The sequence below is a fragment of the Pogoniulus pusillus genome, chromosome 1 (assembly GCF_015220805.1).
Source record: "Pogoniulus pusillus isolate bPogPus1 chromosome 1, bPogPus1.pri, whole genome shotgun sequence".
Classification (NCBI taxonomy): domain Eukaryota; kingdom Metazoa; phylum Chordata; class Aves; order Piciformes; family Lybiidae; genus Pogoniulus; species Pogoniulus pusillus.
In genome coordinates this window covers 31,254,812-31,274,499 of record NC_087264.1, presented here as the reverse complement: position 1 = coordinate 31,274,499, position 19,688 = coordinate 31,254,812, and the positions used below count along the sequence as shown (strand labels likewise).

The window sequence follows — 19,688 nt, the reverse complement described above, 5'->3', positions numbered from 1 at the left end:
TCTGCTCTTGGTTTGCCAGTTTTGATAAACTCTGTCATTTTGTCCCAGTCCCCTGCATTTCCTCAGACACAAGGGAGCAGAACTGTGAACAGTTCTCATTTCAGATGTGATACCCCTGTGTGGTGTGCAAGAAGGTGAACCTATGCTATGGGAAGCACCTCCTCTGGTATTGGTACTGCCTGGGGGTGCTCTGGACTTTACAGAGAGTCACAGAATGGCTCGGGCTCAAAAGGACCTCAGAGTTCATCTCCTCCAACCTCCCCACCATGGGCAGGGACACCTTGCAACTAGACTCAGCTGCTCAAGGCCTCATCCAGCCTGGCCTTCAACACCCCCAGGCAGGAGGCAGCCACAGCCTCCCTGGGCAGCCTGTTTCGAGTCTCACCACCTTCCTATTGAAGAACTTCTTCCTCAGCTCCACTCTAACCCTGCTCTGCCTCAGCTTCAAACCATTCCCAATTATCCTGTTTCCAGACCCCCTTAGAAAAGTCCCTCTGCAGCCTTCCTGCAGTATCCCTTCAGCTATTGGCAGGCAGCTCTAAGGTCTCCCTGGAGTCTTCTCCAGGCTGAACATCTCCAGCTCCCTCAGCCTGTCCTCACAGCAGAGGTGCTGCAGCCCTTGGATTACCTTTGTGGCCTCCTCTGGACTCACCCCAGCAGCTCTGTCTTCTTCTTCTGCTGGGGACAGCAGCACTGGAGGCAGTTCTGTGATTCATACAAACTCATTTTTCATCCTGCTGTTTTTGTGGCTTGTGCTCTCTCCCAGCCCACTTGCCCAGGCCTCGGTGCAGGCCACAGCAGCTCAGGTCCCATGGCTATTTTTAACTAGCAAGCCTTGTATGGGAAGGCTGAGGGCTACTTTCTGTTAGTCACGAGCAATCCCTCTGGATTTTTTTAATCCATTATTTATGTCGCCATGAAAGGCAAAATTAGTGCCAATATGAAACCTCTGCCTGCTCTCAGCACTGCTTGCCTATCAGCAGCAGGACTGCTCATGCTGCCTGTTGGGAGCTGGGCACTCCTAACTGGCAGCTGGAGAGCAAACAGACAAACAGGGCTCTGCTGATCTGAAGTGTTCCTCCAACAGGAGCTATAACCTCATCTTAACCAAAACAGGGCAAAAAAGTTGCCTTGGTCTCTCTACCAAAACTTGCAAGAACTAAAGTGTCAGGGACACATGGAGTTTCACGGACTGTTAGCATATAGAAGTGAAGCACCTGCACATGCCTGGGAGCTTGTTCAGTGTCCTCATCAATGACCTGGATGAGGAGACAGAGTTTGTTTATGATACAAACCTGGATGACACCCCAGAAGGCAGTGCTGCCTTTTAGGGAGACCTGGACAAGTTGGCTCCCCTGTTCAAGAGGGACAAAAACTACTGAAGAGAGTCCAGTGGAGGGTTACAGAGGTGCTGAGAGGATGGGAACATCTCTTTGCTGAGGAAAGGCTGAGAGTCCTGGGGCTGTGGAGCTGGGAGAAGACTGAGATGCTATCAGTGCTTATAAATACCTTGAGGGATTGATATTTGTAAGAGACCAGTGACAGCACAAGGAGCAGTGGGCACAAACTGGAACTTAGGAAGTTCCATCTCAACATAAGGAAAAAAGCTTTACTGTGAGACTGCCAGAGCCCTGGAGCAGGCTGCTGAAAGAGGATGTGGAGTCTCCTTCTCTGGAGAGACTTCAAACCCACCTGAACACATTCCTGCACAACCTGCCCTAGGCGATCCTGCATCCACAGGGGTGTTGGACTGGATAATCTCCAGAGGTGCCCATGTCCATTTCCATAAAGAAGGGAGAACAGTTCACAACCCTTCAGGTGCCTGTCCAGGCAGCTGAGATCTGAGTGCAATTCCAGCTAATGTGCTCATAGGCATCAGTGGTGCAATGATATAACCCAAGGAATCATCAGAAGAGGAACTCCAGCAAACCTCTGCTGCACTTGGGAACTGAGTTCAGAACAACAAAGGCATCAGCACAGCTGTGAAATGCCACTGAAGCAGCAGGCCTGGGGCTTCCTTTCCAGCTGAGTCAATACCCAGGTAATCATTGCATGCTTAATCCCAGGCAGAGAGGCTGTGACCAACAACACCAGCTGCATGAGGAAAGGAAGATTCCACATGGCAGGAGGTGGTGTAAAAGGACCCTGTGAGAGCTTTCTGATTCCCCAGGGAAGGAGTTGCCAGCTTTCTAGCAGGGAAGGTTGAGTCATCCTGCTCTAAGGGAACTAAACTTTGTTTTGGAGAAATTTGTGCCTTACAATTGTTTGCCTTCTCATTTTTTGTATAATGGTTTTCCATTTGGGTTGGCATTAGAGCTGGCAGTTCAGAGAAGGTTAGGGAATAAACTCATGGCACTTGCAGTTTGAGCAAAGGAAATAAAACCAATCTCTTTATGCCAGGTTTCTGATCTTACTAATGCAACAGGAAAGTTCAAAAGCTGGTGAGGTAAGATCTAAATGGTGCAGACAGACTGTTAGTGGAAGGTAAATAAAAATGTTGTTAATTTGTATATTTATGCTTGAAGAATTCATCACACTCAGAATCTGTTTACATCTCATAGTTCATGAAATTAAAATCAAGGTACAAAGTTGCAAAGATCACATAAAGGTGGTACCACAGTCATGGAGAAAAGGTCTTCACCTCTTAGCAGTGGTGAAGAGCTTGAACTTTCCAGCTTCAGAGCCTCATGAATATTGCAGGAATTGCCATTAAAAAACATCTCCCTAAAGCAAGCAATCTCCATCCCAGCTAGTACTGGCTCACATCCCTAACTCTCAGTCAGTGCTGATAAAAGGTCCTCACACAATAAAAACTCATCTCTCCTGAAAAACTGGAGTTTTACAGGACCAGAGAGTGGTGGGGGTTGGAAGGGCCCTCCAGCCCCCTGCCAGGGCAGGAGCACCTACAAAAGTCACACAGGAACACATCCAGATGGGTTTGGAAAGTCTCCAGAGAAGGAGACTCCACAACCTCTCTGCGCAGCCTGCTCCAGGGCTCTGGCACCCTCACCCTTATCCCTGTTGTTTCTTGTCCTGTCACTGAGCACCGCCAAACAGAGCCTGGCACCTTCATCTTGACAATCACCCCTCAGATATTGGCAGACCTTGATCAGATCCCCTCTTGGCCTTTTCTTCTCCAGACTGAACAGTCCTAGGACTCTCAGCCTTACTCCTGTTCCACAACACACAGCAGGGATGAAGCTCCTGGTGGAGAAATAGAAAGCTGGAACAGGCACGCAGGAGAGGAGATGAATCCCTTCTCAACACTCAAGCAATGTCCACAGGTAGGATGCATACTTAGGGATTTTAAGGCCAGGCTTGGGCCCTCAACACAACACTGGTAAAGGGAAATTTTCTCTGCTGCTGCTACATGCACAAAGGATTTCTGAGGTCTTCCTGGCATGTGTCACTAGCACCACATTCATTGTAAACCAAAATAAAGATGTAAGCTAGGAAGTTAGTTTGTCTTCTGTTAACAAAGCCAGAAGCTATCATCAGTTTTATGACTAAACTGTGGGAACTTTTCTGAATACTTTTTTACTGTTTAATTGCACCTTTGGCTGCAGTGCCTTCTTCCTTTGCAGAGGAAGAATCCCTCATGCTTTGTTCCAAATACCCCAGCCCTAGAGGCTGATGAGGAATACAAAGAACAGATGTGGGAACGCTGAAGACCTCTGAGATCTAACACAGTTCTGTCAAATAGCAGTTCTAAATTCCAATAATGACTCCAAAAAAGAGAGGTTTTTTTATAACCATCTGCATCAACCCTCCTGGCATTCACACAGAGTGGGGACGTTGCAAGTTACAGGCTTGGATGGGCCTTAAGCAACCTGCTTTGGTTAAAGATGTCCCTGCCCATGGCACAGGGGCTTGGAATTAGATGATCTTCAAAGGTCATTTCCAAACCAAACCATTCTGTGAGCCTATGAACAACAGAAAGGCAAACCCTTCTGCTTTGCACTGTCTGCAGGCAAATACTTCAGGACCAGACATAGGACATTCCCAAAGTGAAATTCAGTGTGGAAGGAAAGGGAAGAACCTCCCTCCAGGTAACACTGATTATTCTCTTTTCTTTAGAGTGTTGGTATTTGAAGCTTCAAAGATCCCAAGCAGCTAATTCCCTGTGCAAAGAGCAAGACAGCGAACACAAGCTGCTGAAGCTTATTGATCGCCAGCTGAGACTCCTAAGCTTGTTCTGCCTGCCAGCCTGTCTGAGGAATCTGCCAGTGGCAGGTGGCACAGCAGGCTGCAGCAGCAAATCCAGTGCTATCAGAGGCACATTTGGTAACTGAAGGGAATGGTTCAGTACAAGGCCAGAAGCAATGGCTTAGCAGTTGTGCAAATGTCATCCTCTAAGCACTGTTGCAGCAGAGTGACTGGGGGGTCCAGCGGTGCTTTGGCACAGCTCTGCTGCGGGGGCTGGCTGCCAAGAGCAGCTGTGCAGTGACAAGTCTGGAATGTCCTCTGAGTAAGGCTGGCTGCAAAGCTCTGTGGACTAGGAGAGTGGGAGGCTCTTGAACAGCTAGAGAAATATGAAAGCCCCATTCAATAATAATAATAATAGCAATAACAGTAATAATAAAAGGCGTTAAACTTAGTCATGTAAAGAAGGAAACATGAAAATAACCTTGGAACGATGATGCTGTTTAGTCAGCCTAGAAAAACAAATTGTGTGTGTTCAGTATGGGTCCTCTGAGGGTCATTTCTTCTGATGGGTGGCTCTGTGAGTATGGACCTCAAAGAGCACATCAACATTTAGTGGGTCAGGCTGCATTCAGCTTTCTGATCTTTCTACATAGTTCCATATTCCTACACAGTACAATCAACAGAGGATTGATTACAGCTCCCTTCCTGGCTGGCACTGGAGCCTTCCATGCATTCAGACCCATGTCTGTTACTGTGCTGCTGTGAACTCCTGCTTCTGCTCTCCAGGCTCAGTGCAAGGGGGCACTGACTGAATAATGAATCACAGAATTATAGAATGGGTTGGGTTAGATGGGACGTTAAAGTTCATCTTCCACTTGGAAGCTGCTACTCCTCACCCAGTCACCGCACAGCACTGTAAAAAGTCCCTCTCCAGCTGTCCTGTAAGCACCCTTCAAATACCAGAAAGCTTCTAATACTAGAAGGCCCAGTCCAAGAGAGACAGGGATCTACTGGAGAGAGTGCAGCACAGACCTACCAGGATGACTGAGGGACTTGAACATCTCTGCTGAGAAGACAGACTGAGAACTCTGGCACTGTTCAGTCTGGTGAAGAGAAGGCTGAGAGGACATCTGACCAGGGTCTGTAAATATGAGGAGCGGGTGACAAGATGAGAATTGTTCCACAAAACTGAATTAATTTGATTAAATTCCACACAGTAAAATTATTAAATCACTGAATTAAATTGTAGGGCATTTCTCCTACATATGATGGGTGATTTGAAGGAAATGCTTCTGCAGTGCTCCTTTCTGTGCTGCAAGCTCCCATACATCAGGCCAGAGCTGCAAATCAGCCATGTGCATCAGCCCAGGTGCAACATGGAGAACAGCTTGTTCATAACCACCTGAAGTTGGGACACCTCCATCACCACAGAGTGGCCACCAACCACAGCCTTCAGTGCTGGGTCTGCAGCTGTTGTCTCCTAGCTCCAGGCTCACAGGAACTACAAAGGGTTGACTTGTGGCTTCCTTCCATAAACTGCAGCTCTGGCTGCAGGTGTTTTGGGTGAGCATTTGCACAGATGAGGCTACAGAAGCCTTCAGTTCATTACCTCACTGAAGAGAGCTGCAGTATTTCTGCTTGCCTCCACCTCCACCTTCAACACCTGGCTTGGAAGAAGACTCTTGGGAGCTTCCTGTTTTGTATCAGCCATCTATAGGATGAAGCAAAGAAGTCTATCAGTGATGCTGCTGTGCTCAGTCTCCTGGGAACAGCAGGCTGAGTACACATCATGAAATGACCTGAACATTGAAAAATGAGAACTGAATCCTACTCTACAAATTCAACTTAAACTATATCCCTAAGCACCACATCCAAATGGCCCTTAATCACATTCAGGGTTGGTGACTCCATGACTTTCTTGGGCAGCTCGTTCCAGTGCCTAACTACTTGCTCTGTGAAAATCTTTTTCCTAATGTCTGATCTCAATCTACCCTGCCTCAGCTTGAGGCCATTCCTTCTTGTTTTGCCTCCAATTACCTGTGAGAAGAGACCAGCAGCAGCCTTTCCACAATGTCCCTTCAGGTAGCTGTAGGTAGCAATGAAGTCTTCCCTCATCCTCCCCTTTTTCAGTCTAACCATCCCCAGCTCCCTCAGTCACTCCTCATAAGATTTATTCTCCAGGCTCTTCTCCAGCTTTGTTGCCCTCCTCTGCACTCACTTCAGCACCTCCACATCTCTCTTGTATTGTGGTGCCTAAAACTGAACACAATGCTCCAGGTGTGGCCTCACCAGAGCAGAGTACAAGGGGACAATCACTTCCCTGCTCCTGCTGGGCACAGTGTTTTTAACAAAAGCCAGGATGCCATTGGCCTTCTTGGCCACCTGGGCACACTGCGGGCTCATATTCATCTCCTGTCTATCACAACCCCCAGATCCATTCCTGCCAGGCAGCTCTCCAGCCACACTGCCCCAAGCTTGTAGTGTTGCTTGGGGTTGTTGTGACTCCAGTGCAGGACCTGGCATTTGGCCTTGTTGAAACTCATTCCATTCATGTTATCCCATTGCTCCAGTCCCTCTGAACAGCCTCTCTGCCCTCATTCAAATCAACACTGCCACCTAACTCGGTATCATCTGCAGACTTACTGATGATGCTCACTATGCCTCAATCAAGGTCATTGATAAAGATGTTAAAAAGAAGTGGTCCCAACACAGATCCTGGAGGAGCACCATTAAATAAAGGTTTACCTTGAAGCTGCAAAAAAGACAACCATTAGTGAAAATGAATCATCCTTTTGGCAGAGGAATCTTATAATCCAGCATTTCTTCTAAGGAATCTCATCTCAGAAGTTTCTATATTAGAAGCGTCAAAACAACTTCCTCTCTGCACTCCCCCCATGGTCCTTATTTTCTGAAGGCATTAAACTATGTCTGCAACCCTCCCATATCTGAGAACCTCCAGTGCAAGGGAATGGCAAATTTTAATATTAAATGTCATCTAGTGCCTACTGTCAACCTTCTCTATGCTTTCTAGCACCAAGGAGCTCTGCAGGACCTGCCCCTCTAACAGGCAGAGCAGCACACTGCAGTCCAGATGTGCATCCCCAGAATGCTGGGTACAGCCTCCTCAGCACTGCAGTGTTTCAGCACTGCCACCTCCTTGCCTGTGCTCCACCTGGGGAGCGTGTGGGCACAGTTTCAGTTCTGCAGGAGAATGAATTGGCTTTCACTCAGCAGTTTGATATTTCAAAGTCTGGGTTTGTGCCAGTTTGAAACAACAGCCAAACATTTCATCATTAGCTGTGAAAGGCAGGAAAGCTTCAGTGTGGCAGCAGGGCATCCCCAAAGCATCGATCCTGTGAGCAGGGAGTGTTCTTAAGACAGGGTAGGAAGGGGATTGCCCTGGAAGTCTGCTCCTGACGGACCTGCTCCAGAGCTGCACCCTTCAACTGCTGAAACCCCAGTCTTTGAGCACCTCCCCAGCTGCCTGGCACCTGAGGGAAGCAGGGAAACAGGCCAGTGTCTCAGCAAAATATTTCAGTCTGTCTGACCTGGTGAATTCCATCCAGAAAATGTTTAGTCAGAACCTTTCCAGTCTGTTCAGTGTGTAGCTGCAGGCCGGTACTGTACTGCAAAGGAGGTGACTGCTGTGTGCAGCACGCTCCTGCGCAGCAGTAGCAATGCTGGCATCCAGAGAGCAGAACAGTGCAGGGTGACCAGCGGTCTTGGTCCTCTCCCTCCCAAACTCACACCATATAAAGTACCAAACTAATTCCATCGTGCTTTAGAATTCCTTACTATAATTGAAAGGAAGGCCAAAAATGCTTCAGTCACAGAATCATGGAGTGTTAGGGTTTGGAAGGGATCTCCAGAGATCATCCAGTCCAATCCCCCTGCCAGAGTAGGAGCACCCAGGGCAGGTCACTAAGGAACACATCCAGGTGGGTTTGGAATGTCTCCAAAGAAGGAGACTCCACAACCTCTCTGGGCAGCCTGCTCCAGGGCTCCAACACCCTCACAGGGAAAAAGTTTTCCCTTCTGTTCCTGTGGCACCTCCTCTGCTCCAGCTTGTCCCCAGTGCCCCTTGTCCTGTCCTTGGCCATCCCTGAGCAGAGCCTGGCTGCATCCTGCCCACACTGCCCTGCACATCATTAGCAGCAGCAGCAGCAATGAGGGCAGCCCTCAGGCTCCTCTGCTCCTAGCCCCAGCTCCCCCAGCCTGTCCTCACAGGAGATGTTCTACTGCCTGCAGCAGCTCTGTGACTCTATGGTGGACTCTCCCAAGCAGTTCCCTGATAACCTCTTCCACAGGACTCTGAGAAGCAGCTGGAATGGTACCAGTCTGCAGCAGGAATGGCCTGGAGCAACACAGCAGCAGCTGAGTCCTGGTTGTGCAGATTAGTTTGTGTGACACAGGATAGAAATGTCTCTCTTGTGTTAGTGAAGGAGAACAGTTGCAGCACACCAAAAATAATGTCATACAACTTTTGTGAATATAATTCTGCCATCTTTATGGACTCTTACTGCAAGTTTATGGCCATTGCACAGTGATGGTCATGAACTTCTGGATACTTTTTTCCTCCTTGCACACTGATGAATTGGTGTGGATCAGCAGGATCCAGCTGAAAACCTTCAAGGCAGGCTTGCCCTCTAGAGCCCTGCAGTTCCTGCCCTGTGCTTTTTAACCTTCCATTTGATGGCTGTGGAAACATTGCATAGAGAACAAGGGAGTGTGAGGCACAGGCAGCTTTGGGATAGTGCAAGGCACAGGCAGCAGGATTCCTCACAGACTGTCTAATGGGATCATATTTTTGTTTGTTTTCTGTTAAAAGGTGGGAAATGCTGAGACAAAACTTGTAAAAATAGAAGATAAGATTTTTCAGTGGGGCAGTGAAGTGTCTCCTTCCACTGAAATGTTTTGCATTTTCCCAGGAATAGAGGTTTTTACTTTTGCTTGGGGCCTTTTTCGGTTGTTGTTCAGTTGTGTTCCCTTTTCCTGCATGGAAATCCACACATATTCATAGAAATTAGAAAATGAGTAAAGAGCTTTTTTGATCCACAGTCCTTATCCGAGTTACTGTAAGGTGTGTAAGGAGCCACAGAACAGGGAGCAGTAGAAAACACTCTACAGCAAAGGCTCCTCGCTCAGTGCAGGATGGAGCAGGAGCTGCTCTCCCACAGTCCACACTGCACTCATTGGTTGTCTACAGCAGCAGGAGACAGAATCAGCTCTTGAAGAATTGGCCAACACATACAAACTCATGGACTCATAGGATCCCTGAATGGCTCAGGTTGGAAGAGACCTCAGAGCTCATCTCCTCCAACCTCCCCACCATGGGCAGGGACACCTCTCAGCTAGACTCAGCTGCTCAAGGCCTCATCCAGCCTGGCCTTCAACACCCTATAGGCAGGAGGCAGCCACAGCCTCCCTGGGCAGCCTGTTCCAGACTCTCACCACCCTCACTGAAGAACTTCTTCCTCAGATCCTCAGCTCCAGTCTAACCCTGCCCTCTCTCAGGTTCAAGCCATTCCCCCTTGTCCAATTGCTAGATCACAAGTAGAACACATTTCTGGTTGTACTTCAGGCTCCTCGGTGTGAAACATTGGTCAGAGATGGAGAGACTGAGACAAACTAGCAAAAATAGTGCCTCGTTACCCTGCCACTGCTCACATCTGTTTGATCTGGGCTTGCTTAGCCACGGTCAGAGCTCCTCACAACTCCGTGTTCCTCACACACAGGTAGACCTTTGTCCCTCTAGCCCCCCTTTGTTTCCGCATGCAGGGGTGGGGGAGGAGCGGTAAGGATGGTCTGCAGCCCGCCCAAAGCCCCAACCCGGCGCAGAGCAGGCAGAGCTGTCGGCCAGAGCGTTGTCCGCAGGTGGCTGGAGCAGAGTGCAGCTTCCCGCCGGGACTCAGGTGCCAGAGGGCTGGGCCACTGACGCTGGGCTGAAGGCAGAGCTTTACCAGTTTCAGCCCCTTCCCCCAGCTCCCACATGGCAGCAGCTTGTTTTCCTTTCTGTGGGCATGCATTGTGTGATCCCTTCTGTCCTGGCCCCGCAGAGCAGCGTCCTGCCCTGGCCACTGCTTGTCACACAGCACCCAAGTCCTTGTGCCAGAGCAAGTGCAGCCACTGCCCTGCAGGCCTGTGACCAGCCTGCCGTGCCCTCACACAGCTCTGCTCAGCGCCCAAGGGAAAAAGAGGTGTCAGAGTCTGTGAAGGCTCTGGGAACTTCCCCTGGAGGTTAGACACTCCGCTCAGAAGCAAGCCTCCACTGCCTGTCTGAGGCCCCTGCAGGCAGTAGTGCAGCTCTTCTGCTGCCTTATGCCAAACGCAGTCCCTCCGGGGCTGGTGCTGGGGGTGGTGCTGGTGTGACCCTGGGCTGACAGAGTCCCTGCCACTCACCCAAAGCAGAAGCTTCACTGCTTTGCTGCACCTGCCCCAGCCACTTACTCTCTAGACTCCTTAGGCTTTTACAGTTCTGTAGGAGCTCACCTTGCTGGTTTGCATTAGCTTTTCTGTCAGCTGCTTGCAGTGAGCTGCAGCCTCAAGAAAGACAGGCAGCACAGGACTAGAGGTTGTGTCCAATGCAGGATCACCACAGGACTAAAATGCTACAGTGGAGAAGTTCAAAGGCCCACCCAGGAAGTTGTTGGAGAAGCACTTTGCATCCCAGTGCAGCCCTGCTGAGGCTGAAAGATAAGTGAGGCTACTTGCCTTGCAGTAAAGCACACTGTAACAACTCTCGATTGCAGCCTGAGGGAGCTCAGGATGACAGCAGTTCTTGCTAGACAAGAGATGCTGAATTATGAGACACCTTCCTTAGAGCAGAGGTTTCCTTCCACAAGAGTTAGCAGAAGTGCAAACAGATTGCCTCTGTGCCTGAGGTTGCCTGAGCTGAAGCATGATAGGTAGAAGTGCTGCCAGGAGCTGCCTGGAAGAAGCTGACACCTCTGAAGACCTTGCCTTGCTCTGTTGTTTTCCCAGGAGAGGACTGCAGTCAGAGGAGAAATATGGTAGAAAGTGTGCAGAGTGTAATGCCTGAGAGCTGCTGAAATGATGGGCCCTGGCCTGTCCTGCTGCACGTCAGTGAGAGTAACAATGTGGGAAAGATGATGTCAGAGCAAGATGAGAGCAAATTTGTTCTCAGAGCTGTGAGAGCATGCAGAGGGAATCCGGAGCAGCAGTGAGTCATGGCTGGAAGGAAGCAGAGATGAGAGGATTGAGAAAGGGGAAGCTGCTGGACAATTTCTTAGCAGTGCAGGGTGGGAGGAAAAAGCCACCCTAGAGGATGACCCAATGCAGACTCTGCAATGGAAAAGAAGTGTTTGTACCAAGAACCGTCAAGTTGAATTCCAGCTTGGAATAGCTCACCCTTCCAGACCCCTGTGCACAAAAGAGGAGAACAGCACTTAGCCTGGTACCTATAGCTGGGGATGTGATGAGAAAAGCACAGAAAAGCTGGGAACAGAGACATAAAGCACCACATTCTTGCACCATTTTGGATTTCTTCCAAGAAAGCTTTTTGGCTTCATGCTCTGAGGCCCACATAAAGAAATTCAATTGTTCCCATCCTCCAAAGAAGGTAATGTGGAGACAGTTATGTGAACTTCCACAGCCTTGAAGTAAGTGTGCTTCCACTGCATCAAGATCTTGCTGCTTGGTATTTCTCAGGCTATCAAGCATATGACTGTTCAGAAGATGAAGCATTGATTCTGGCAGCTGTGCCAACAAGCAGACACAGACACATGGCACATGTACACTTACAGGCTGCCTTACCGGTATGGCTGCCACCTGTGGACTGCCCAATATTCCTTTCCTTCACACCCTTTTCTGCCCAACTTCTGTTTCTTACCTTCTGAAATTAAAAGTTCGTGTGGATCAAACCTAGCATTGATTTCAAGGGTTTAGAGTGTCCACAGCCTCCCTGAGCAGCCTGTTTCGAGTCTCACCACCCTCCTACTGAAGAACTTCTTCCTCCGCTCCAATCTAACCCTGATCTACCTCAGCTTCAAACCATTCCCCCTTGTCCTGTCTCTAGACACCCTTGTGAAAAGTCCTTCTGCAGCCTTCCTGCAGGACCCTTTCAACTGCTGTAATAAATGAAATTTTTGCATCACAGTTAAAAACTAACAATTCTCTGTGATTCTATGGATCCTAACTCAAAATAATATTCACAGAGTGGCTCAGGTCAGAAGTGACCTCAGAGCTCATCTCCTCCAACCTCCCCAATATGGGCAGGGACACCTCACAACTAAACTCAGATGCTCAAGGCCTCACCCATCATGAAAAGTCCCTCTGCAGCTTTCCTGCAGAACCCCTTCAGATGCTGGCAGGCAGTTCTAAGGTCCCTCTGGAGCCTTCTCTTCTCCAGGCTGCACACCCCCAGCTCTCTCAGCCTGTCCTCATAGCAGAGCTGCTCCAGCCTTTGGATCATCTTTGTGGCCTCCTCTGGACTCACTCCAGCAGCTCTGTGTCCTTCTTCTGCTGGGAACAGCAGAACTCAAGGCAGGATTGGAGGTGAGGTGTGAGCAGAGTAGAGTCAAGGAGCAGAATCCCCTCTCTTGCCCTGCTGGCCACAGTCCTCTGGATTTACCTTCAGACCCTGAAAACACCTCTGATGTTTTTCCTTCAAGCCCAGCCAACGTCTCTCTCTTTATCTAGAAGAGAAAAATGATTGCAGATGAGGCAATTTCCTAAGAGTTTTGGGGATGAAGAGAATCCAGGTCTATTAGGAAGGCAAAGCCAAGTGTTTCTCTGAGCTGCATGGGGATCAGGCACCTGTAGCTAAATTCTGTCTGAAATACAAATATGTCCTGATAGGCTTTTATTTGACTTGGCTCGTGGGCTGTGATCAATCTCAGGCTGCCTGAATAGCAGCTCTGTTCCTGCCCTATCAGTCCTTGCGTGCTGTTGGAAGTTTGGCATTTTCCAGGCATGGATGAATAGGTTAATGAATACTTCTATAAAAACCTGTGTGCACTGAAACACTCCTGCAGCTTTGCAGAGCTCAGTCATGGCACTCCTCCTGTGCCTCTCCTGCACTAAACCTTTTTCTGCCTTGTTTTTTGTGAGTAAAATAACTTCTCTTCGGCAAGCCATGAATGATGCAGTTTTTGCTGCACACATTGTGCTTGGAAAGAGATGAGCTTGAGCACAGCAAAGCCAAGGCAGGCACCAAGTACTGCAACATTCTTGTCCAAATCAGTTCTCACTCTCAGTCTTGCTCTGATTGCATCTGCTGAAATACAGCTCCTGTTCTGGCTTTGGAAGATTTCCATTCACTGTAAGGCTCAGACCATTGCTGAGGTCACTGTTTACTTTGAACAGCAATTTGACAGAAAGAAAGAGCAGGATGGAAGGTTAAGAAGCCTGGCATGCAATGCATCATTAAATGAATCATGTGAGAGCTGTGTGAAGATAAACTTCTCTATAGCCTCAAGCCATGGCCTTATGGGGCCATGTCCCACAGTTCCGTGTGACTGCAAGTTCTGGTGTAACTGCAGCAAGTGATGCTTGGTATTGACAGGTAAGAGCCATGGGGACTCCTCCTGACAAAGCCACTGCATGCAGCTGTGTGGAGCAGTGCAGAAGACTGGAGAGCAGTGGGGGAGGTGCACCGTCCCACACATACCTCCTTCGCAGCTAATACTGAAGGAGCAGAAGACACATTCCTGGTATTACCGGGCAGTAGCTGAAACACAAAGCCCTGGCAGGTCCTGAGGACAGACTTGGATGAGAGCCAAAAGCCTTATCGCAGCGTAAGCCGTGCTTAGGCCTGCAAGCTGAGGCACAGGGGCAGTCTGGTTATGTGCTGCTGGTGAGCAGGCCATCCTGCTGTGTCTCTGCACCAGCCACCCTGACTCCATAGCAAGGCAGTCCCAGGAGCTTGGCTTGCGTTTGCTAAAAGGTGTTTCAAGCAAAAGAAGTATGCAATGTGTCACTTTTGCTGCCAGAATGGTCTGTGCTCCACAGGGGCTGCATAAACTTCAGATCCAGCACTTTGTTCAAAATGTTGGCTTTGTCTTCCGCATGTCAGAGAATTCCCATCGTTACATAAGGCATGGATATGGACTTGCATGGATATACACCTGCATGGATGTACACTGGCACCTCAGAAATGCTTCTAGTTCTTCATCGCAGTAGTGACTTCCATTTTTGTCCATGGCAAATGAGAAGCTGCTCTGCACTCCCTGATGAAGTTTGGGTGCTCGCAGGGTGGAAGCCAAGCATGCTTGCTTCCAGCGGCATTTACTGTAAATCACCAGCGGTCCCAATGCAGAAACACTGCTGAAGTGTCGCCAAGATAAGTGATTTAGAGGTGAACCTGAAGGAGGAGCATAAACAAGGCTGTTTCAGGTGAAGTTCCATGTGCAGACCTGCCCCTTTTCCGGGACCTAAGGCCTGCGCAGATTCTGGAAGTGGTCTGAAGGGAAGGCTGATGGATCAGCTGGCATAGACAAAAGCACACCTGCACCACACAGACTTCTACAGGAAGCAGGACTCTTTTCACAGTGTAAACTTCTCAAGATATATACTTAGAGGATAGGGAACTCCCAAGGGGAAAAAAAAATTCAATTTCCTCCAAATGATATTACTAAATCCTGGCTTTCTGCTTGTGTCTGCAGCACACCGAGGCAGGGAGAGGGACGCAGGCCTGGGTGTGAAAAGAAATCTGTTCTTGAGCATGAAGAAGCATCACTAAAGGGTTTTACAACAGTGAACTAGATCTAAACAAATCTAAAAGGCAAAGAGTTGAGGTGCGACAGGTTCTTTGGAAAGCACTCAGTGCCTTTAGCAGAGGTAAGGGAGCACACAGCTTGCTTGCAGAACTCCTTTGGATTCCTGTTTAGAAGTGCACACGATCTACCTGATTCCTGCTGTGAAGCTGCTCTGCTGGAGGCAGAGGAGAGGAAAGCTGGCATGCTGAGGCACAGCTGTGGCTGCAGTAGTAAGAAATCTGCTGCATCACAAGCTGAAAGAATTCAAACTGAAGTGTTAGCAGTGGAAGGTACAGGCCACAGTGTCAGGGGACAGACAGTGCACACAGCGCTTCCGAGCCTGCAGGCAGGGATTCTGAGCCCACAGACAGAGCTCCTGAGCCTGCAGGAGGAGCTTCCAATCCTGCAGGCAGTGCTTCCAGGCATGCAGAGGGCACTTCTGCTCCTGCAGACAGTGCTTCCAAGCCTGCAGACAGTGCTTCTGAGCCTGAAGGCAGTGCTTCCAAGCCTGAAGGCAGTGCTTCCGAGCCCACAGACAGAGCTTCTGAGCCTGCAGGCAGTGCTTCGGAGCCTGCACACAGCACCTCCCAGGCTGCAGATAGAGGTTCCGAGCCTGCAGGCAGCACTTCTGATCCTGCAGTCAGTACTTCCGATCTTGCTGACAGTGATTACGAACCTGCAGATGGAGCTTTCAAGCCTACAGACAGCACCTCTGAGCCTGCAGACAGCGCTTCTGAGTGCGTTGAAGGAGCTTTGGCCTAAATACACCACAACACTTTGGGACCTATGGGGATTTTGACAAACCAGAGCCCCAAATCACTGTGCAAGAGCTCCACAAGGAAAGAGCCTACCCCATGGTTCCTGGCTCTGGCTTCCTTGCATGCTCAGCATAGGTCCCAGTCTCACCACACTAAGGCATATTCAGTACCATGGAGGCAGGAGGGTGCTCCCATTCCCTCTCTTACCAGCTCAGCCCCCAGCTCAGCTGGGTTCTGGACTCAAGACAGGTGCATTGAAGGGTTCTTCACTTGTCCAGGGCTATTTCCGAACCCATACAAATGCCTCCTCTTCCAGCCTCCTTCTGCCAGCCCTTCCAGCTGAGGCTGGCTGTGGCTTTGTTTACTCAAATCTGGAAAATCTCTAGGGATGGAGATTGCCACTTCTCCTCTGGGTACCTGCCCCGGGGCTGTGCTACTCACTTGGGCAAAAAGTTCCTCATTCTGGCTAATCTGAACCTCTGGTTGCAGTTTCTGTTGAGTTCCCCTTCCTCATTTTTTTGGGCTCCTTGAATATTCTGAAGTGCAGAGCTGATCTCTAGCAGGCAGGAAAGATGAGGTGTGAGGCGACTTGCCTGCCAGCTTAGGCTCAGGGCTGGGCACATTGCAGGAGTTAGAGAGTTCTCAATCAGTTCAGGCAGTTTTGGCTGAGGTTTTATCTGAACTTGGAAGACAGCTAAGAATAACTTGACTCTACCATTAAGTCTCATGCCCCAAAGGGTTGGCCACCACTCATTTTAGAAAACAAATCTGCTGAGATTCATTCATCTTTCTCTTCCTTTGAGAAAAGTGTGAGGAAATCACAACCATTACAAAGAAAAAAAACACTCAGTGTAGAGCATGCTAGGCAAAACAGCCAAATTCCTCCCCCTGCAAATCTCACGCTGCAGGAACCATAGAATGGCAGGGGCTGGAAGGCACCCCCAGTGGTCATCCAGCCCTGGGCAGTCACATCCCATCCGTGTGCTCCTTGCTGCACTCTGGCCTCCCAGACTGGAAATGCAAACTAGAATTCCTTACAGCCTACAAGGAGGGAGCTTTTCAAGGATCTGACAGCCAGTGAAGACTTCCAGTCAGTGAAGCCTGTGAGACAGACTCTACCTGCACAGCACCAGGCGCACACCCAGCAAACACAAGCCAGATCCAGCCAGAAGCCAGGTAGGTCCAGCAGCATCACACAGCCTTTGGCTTCCTGTGTGCTGCCAGCACGGGCAAGAGCCTCGGCCCACAGCAGCCCAGCATGATTCATGTCTGCCCAGCCACAAGCACAGGCAGAGAAGGGAACTCTCTGTGGCAACACCTGGAGCTGGCCCTTCTGAAAAGCCTGCCTGAGCTCCCACTGCTCTTCCAAAATGCACTCACATATGGTGCCTAATTCCTGCCTACGCTCCTGGGTGCCCTTGGTTCAGCAGTGAAGTGATTCACACCACTGCAGAATGGTAAGGGGTTGGAAGGGACCTCCAGAGACCATCCAGTCCAGACCCCCTGCCAGAACAGGAGCACCCAGGGCAGGTCACACAGGAGCACATCCAGGTGGGTTTGGAATGTCTCCAGAGGAGACTCCACAACCTCTCTGGGCAGCCTGCTCCAGGGCTCCAACACCCTCACAGGGAAAAAGTTTTCCCTCCTGTTCCTGTGGCACCTCCTCTGCTCCAGCTTGCCCCCAGTGCCCCTTGTCCTGTCCTTGGCCATCCCTGAGCAGAGCCTGGCTGCATCCTGCCCACGCTGCCCTGCACATCTTTAGCAGCAGCAGCAATGAGGGCAGCCCTCAGGCTCCTCTGCTCCTAGCCCCAGATCCCCCAGCCTGTCCTCACAGGAGATGTTCTACTGCCTGTAGCAGCTCTGTGGCTCTGTGCTTGGCTCTCTCAAGCATCTTGTGCATGTCACAGGCACTTCAGGAGTTCTCCAGCCTTGAAGCGTGTTTCACATTGACATATTTTATTCTCAAGCAAACAAATGAGAACTCAGCAGCAGGCAAGATCCGCAGAGAAGAGCTTGCTGCTCCTTGCTTTGCTATTCCAGCTTCATGTCACTGAGTCCAACTGATGTTGCAAAATTGGTAATGCTGCTGTAGACTAAATGGTTGAATAGACAGCACAAACCAAGCACCCAGCATGTGGCAAGTTAGCAAACAGAGCTGTGAGAACAGCTGCTAGCTCTGGCTGCATCTGTGCTGTCATCTTAGCCTAAGGGTTGAAGCTACACTTCAGCTGAAATCCCTTACTCATCAGATCTGCCTGCTGCTGGCTTCTGCCTGCTCTGCAGCTGAAAAGCCAGACAGCTTTCCAGGTAGGGAATGGAGGCACTGCCTTACGTCTGCTCTGGCAGCAGCAGAATAGGATTCCCCAAGATGGTTGGGGAACTCAGGTCCACAGAGGGTCACACAGGTAGAGCTGTTGTTACAATCATAGAATGGCTTAGGTTGGAAGGCACCTCAAAGATCATCTAATTCCAACCTCCCCCCATAGGCAGGGACAGCTCCCACTGGAACGGGTTGCTCAAGGCCTCATCCAGCCTGGCCTTGAACACTTCAAGGGAGAGAGCATCCTCAACCTCCCTGGGATACCTGTTCCAGTGTTCTACCACACTCATTGTAAAGAGCTTCTTCCTAACATCTATTCTAAATCTCCCCTATGCCAGTTTAAATTCATTACTTCTCACCCTGTCATTCCAATACCTTGTTACCAGGCTTAAAAACACTGACATCTTCCAAGACTTCAGCCATGAACAAATGTGCAGCCAAGAGGATCACACCTTCTGCTTGTTTGCACAGAAAACTGTCTTGCCAAGGCATGACAACACTCTGCCGTGCACTGTCATGTGGGCCCTCACGCTCTGCCCAGTTATCTCCCAGCACTGCCTCTGCTCTGAGTGCATCACAGAGACCATCCTGCAGTTGAGAGTGGCTGCCCTCGAAACAGCACTCACCAAAACCTGGCACTGGCAGCACTTAACACTCTTCATAAGTTTCTGCAGCTCCACATGCAAGGCAAAACCTTTCCTTCCAACCTCATTCAGAGCTCTTGCATCCTTACTGTCCAAGTTTCTTTCCATGTGCTACTACTAAGAACCAGGACAAGGGGTAATGTGCATAAACTGCAGCACAGGAAGTTCTGCCTCTTGTGTCCAGAGAAGGGCCACGAGGATGAGCACAGGGCTGGAACACCTCTCCTACGAGAACAGACTGAAAGACTTGAGGCTGTTCAGTCTGGAGAAGAGGAGGCTCCAAGGTGAGCTTATTGTGGCCTTTCAGTATCTGAAGGGGGCCTACAAAAAAGCTGGGGAGGGACTTTTTAGGCTATCGAGCAGTGACAGGACTGGGGGGGATGGAGCAAAGCTGGAGGTGGGTAGGTTCAGGCTGGACATGAGGAGGAAGTTCTTCACCATGAGAGTGGTGAGAGCCTGGAATGGGTTGCCCAGGGAGGTGGTTGAGGCCCCATCTGTGGAGGTGTTTGAAGCCAGGCTGGATGAGGCTGTGGCCAGCCTGATCTAGGGTAGCGTGTCCCTGCCCACAGCAGAAGTGTTGGAACTGGATGACCCTTGTGGTCCCTTCCAACCCTGACTGATTCTGTGATTCTAACTTCTTTACTGTAAGGGTCCCAGAGCACTGGCACAGGCTGCCCAGAGAGGTAGTGGAGTCTCCTCCTCTGAAGACTTTCCAGCCCTGTCTGGATGTGTTCCTGTGTGACCTGCGCTAGACTCTATGGTCCTGCTCTGGCAGGGAGGTTGAACTGAAAGTCCCTTCCAACCCCTAACATCCTGTGACCTGTCCTACTCCATATGCAGCCCTGCAGCTGTCACCCAGCTGTCATCTTTCTCTTGGGCCTTGAACATGCAGGAGTTTCCCTAGGGGCAAAGGTTGTCCTCTCATCCAGCTCCTACCTGCACCTTCTGTCTCTCTGGCTCCCTCAGCAAATGCCTCCCTTCTCCATCATGTCCACAGGACTCCTTGTTCACCGTAGTTTTGGGTTCCTGTTTGCTGCCTGTGTTCATGACTGGATGCTGCTATGGCTCCAAAGAAGCAGTGTGTGACTTTTCTCCAGGTTACCCC

The 19,688-nt window shown here is 49.9% G+C and overlaps 1 long non-coding RNA gene across 2 annotated transcripts in view; it reads right to left on the bottom strand.

Moving 5' to 3' along the window:
• The window catches only part of LOC135177521 (uncharacterized), a 140,683-nt gene that overhangs the window by 8,768 nt on the left and 112,227 nt on the right, over window positions 1-19,688 (bottom strand). For both annotated transcript variants that reach the window (XR_010303087.1, XR_010303086.1), the window contains exons 2-3: window positions 5,756-5,857; window positions 5,183-5,287 (exon numbers count right to left, since the gene is read on the bottom strand). This is a non-coding gene — a long non-coding RNA (uncharacterized LOC135177521). The remainder of the gene's footprint in view (window positions 1-5,182; window positions 5,288-5,755; window positions 5,858-19,688) is intronic.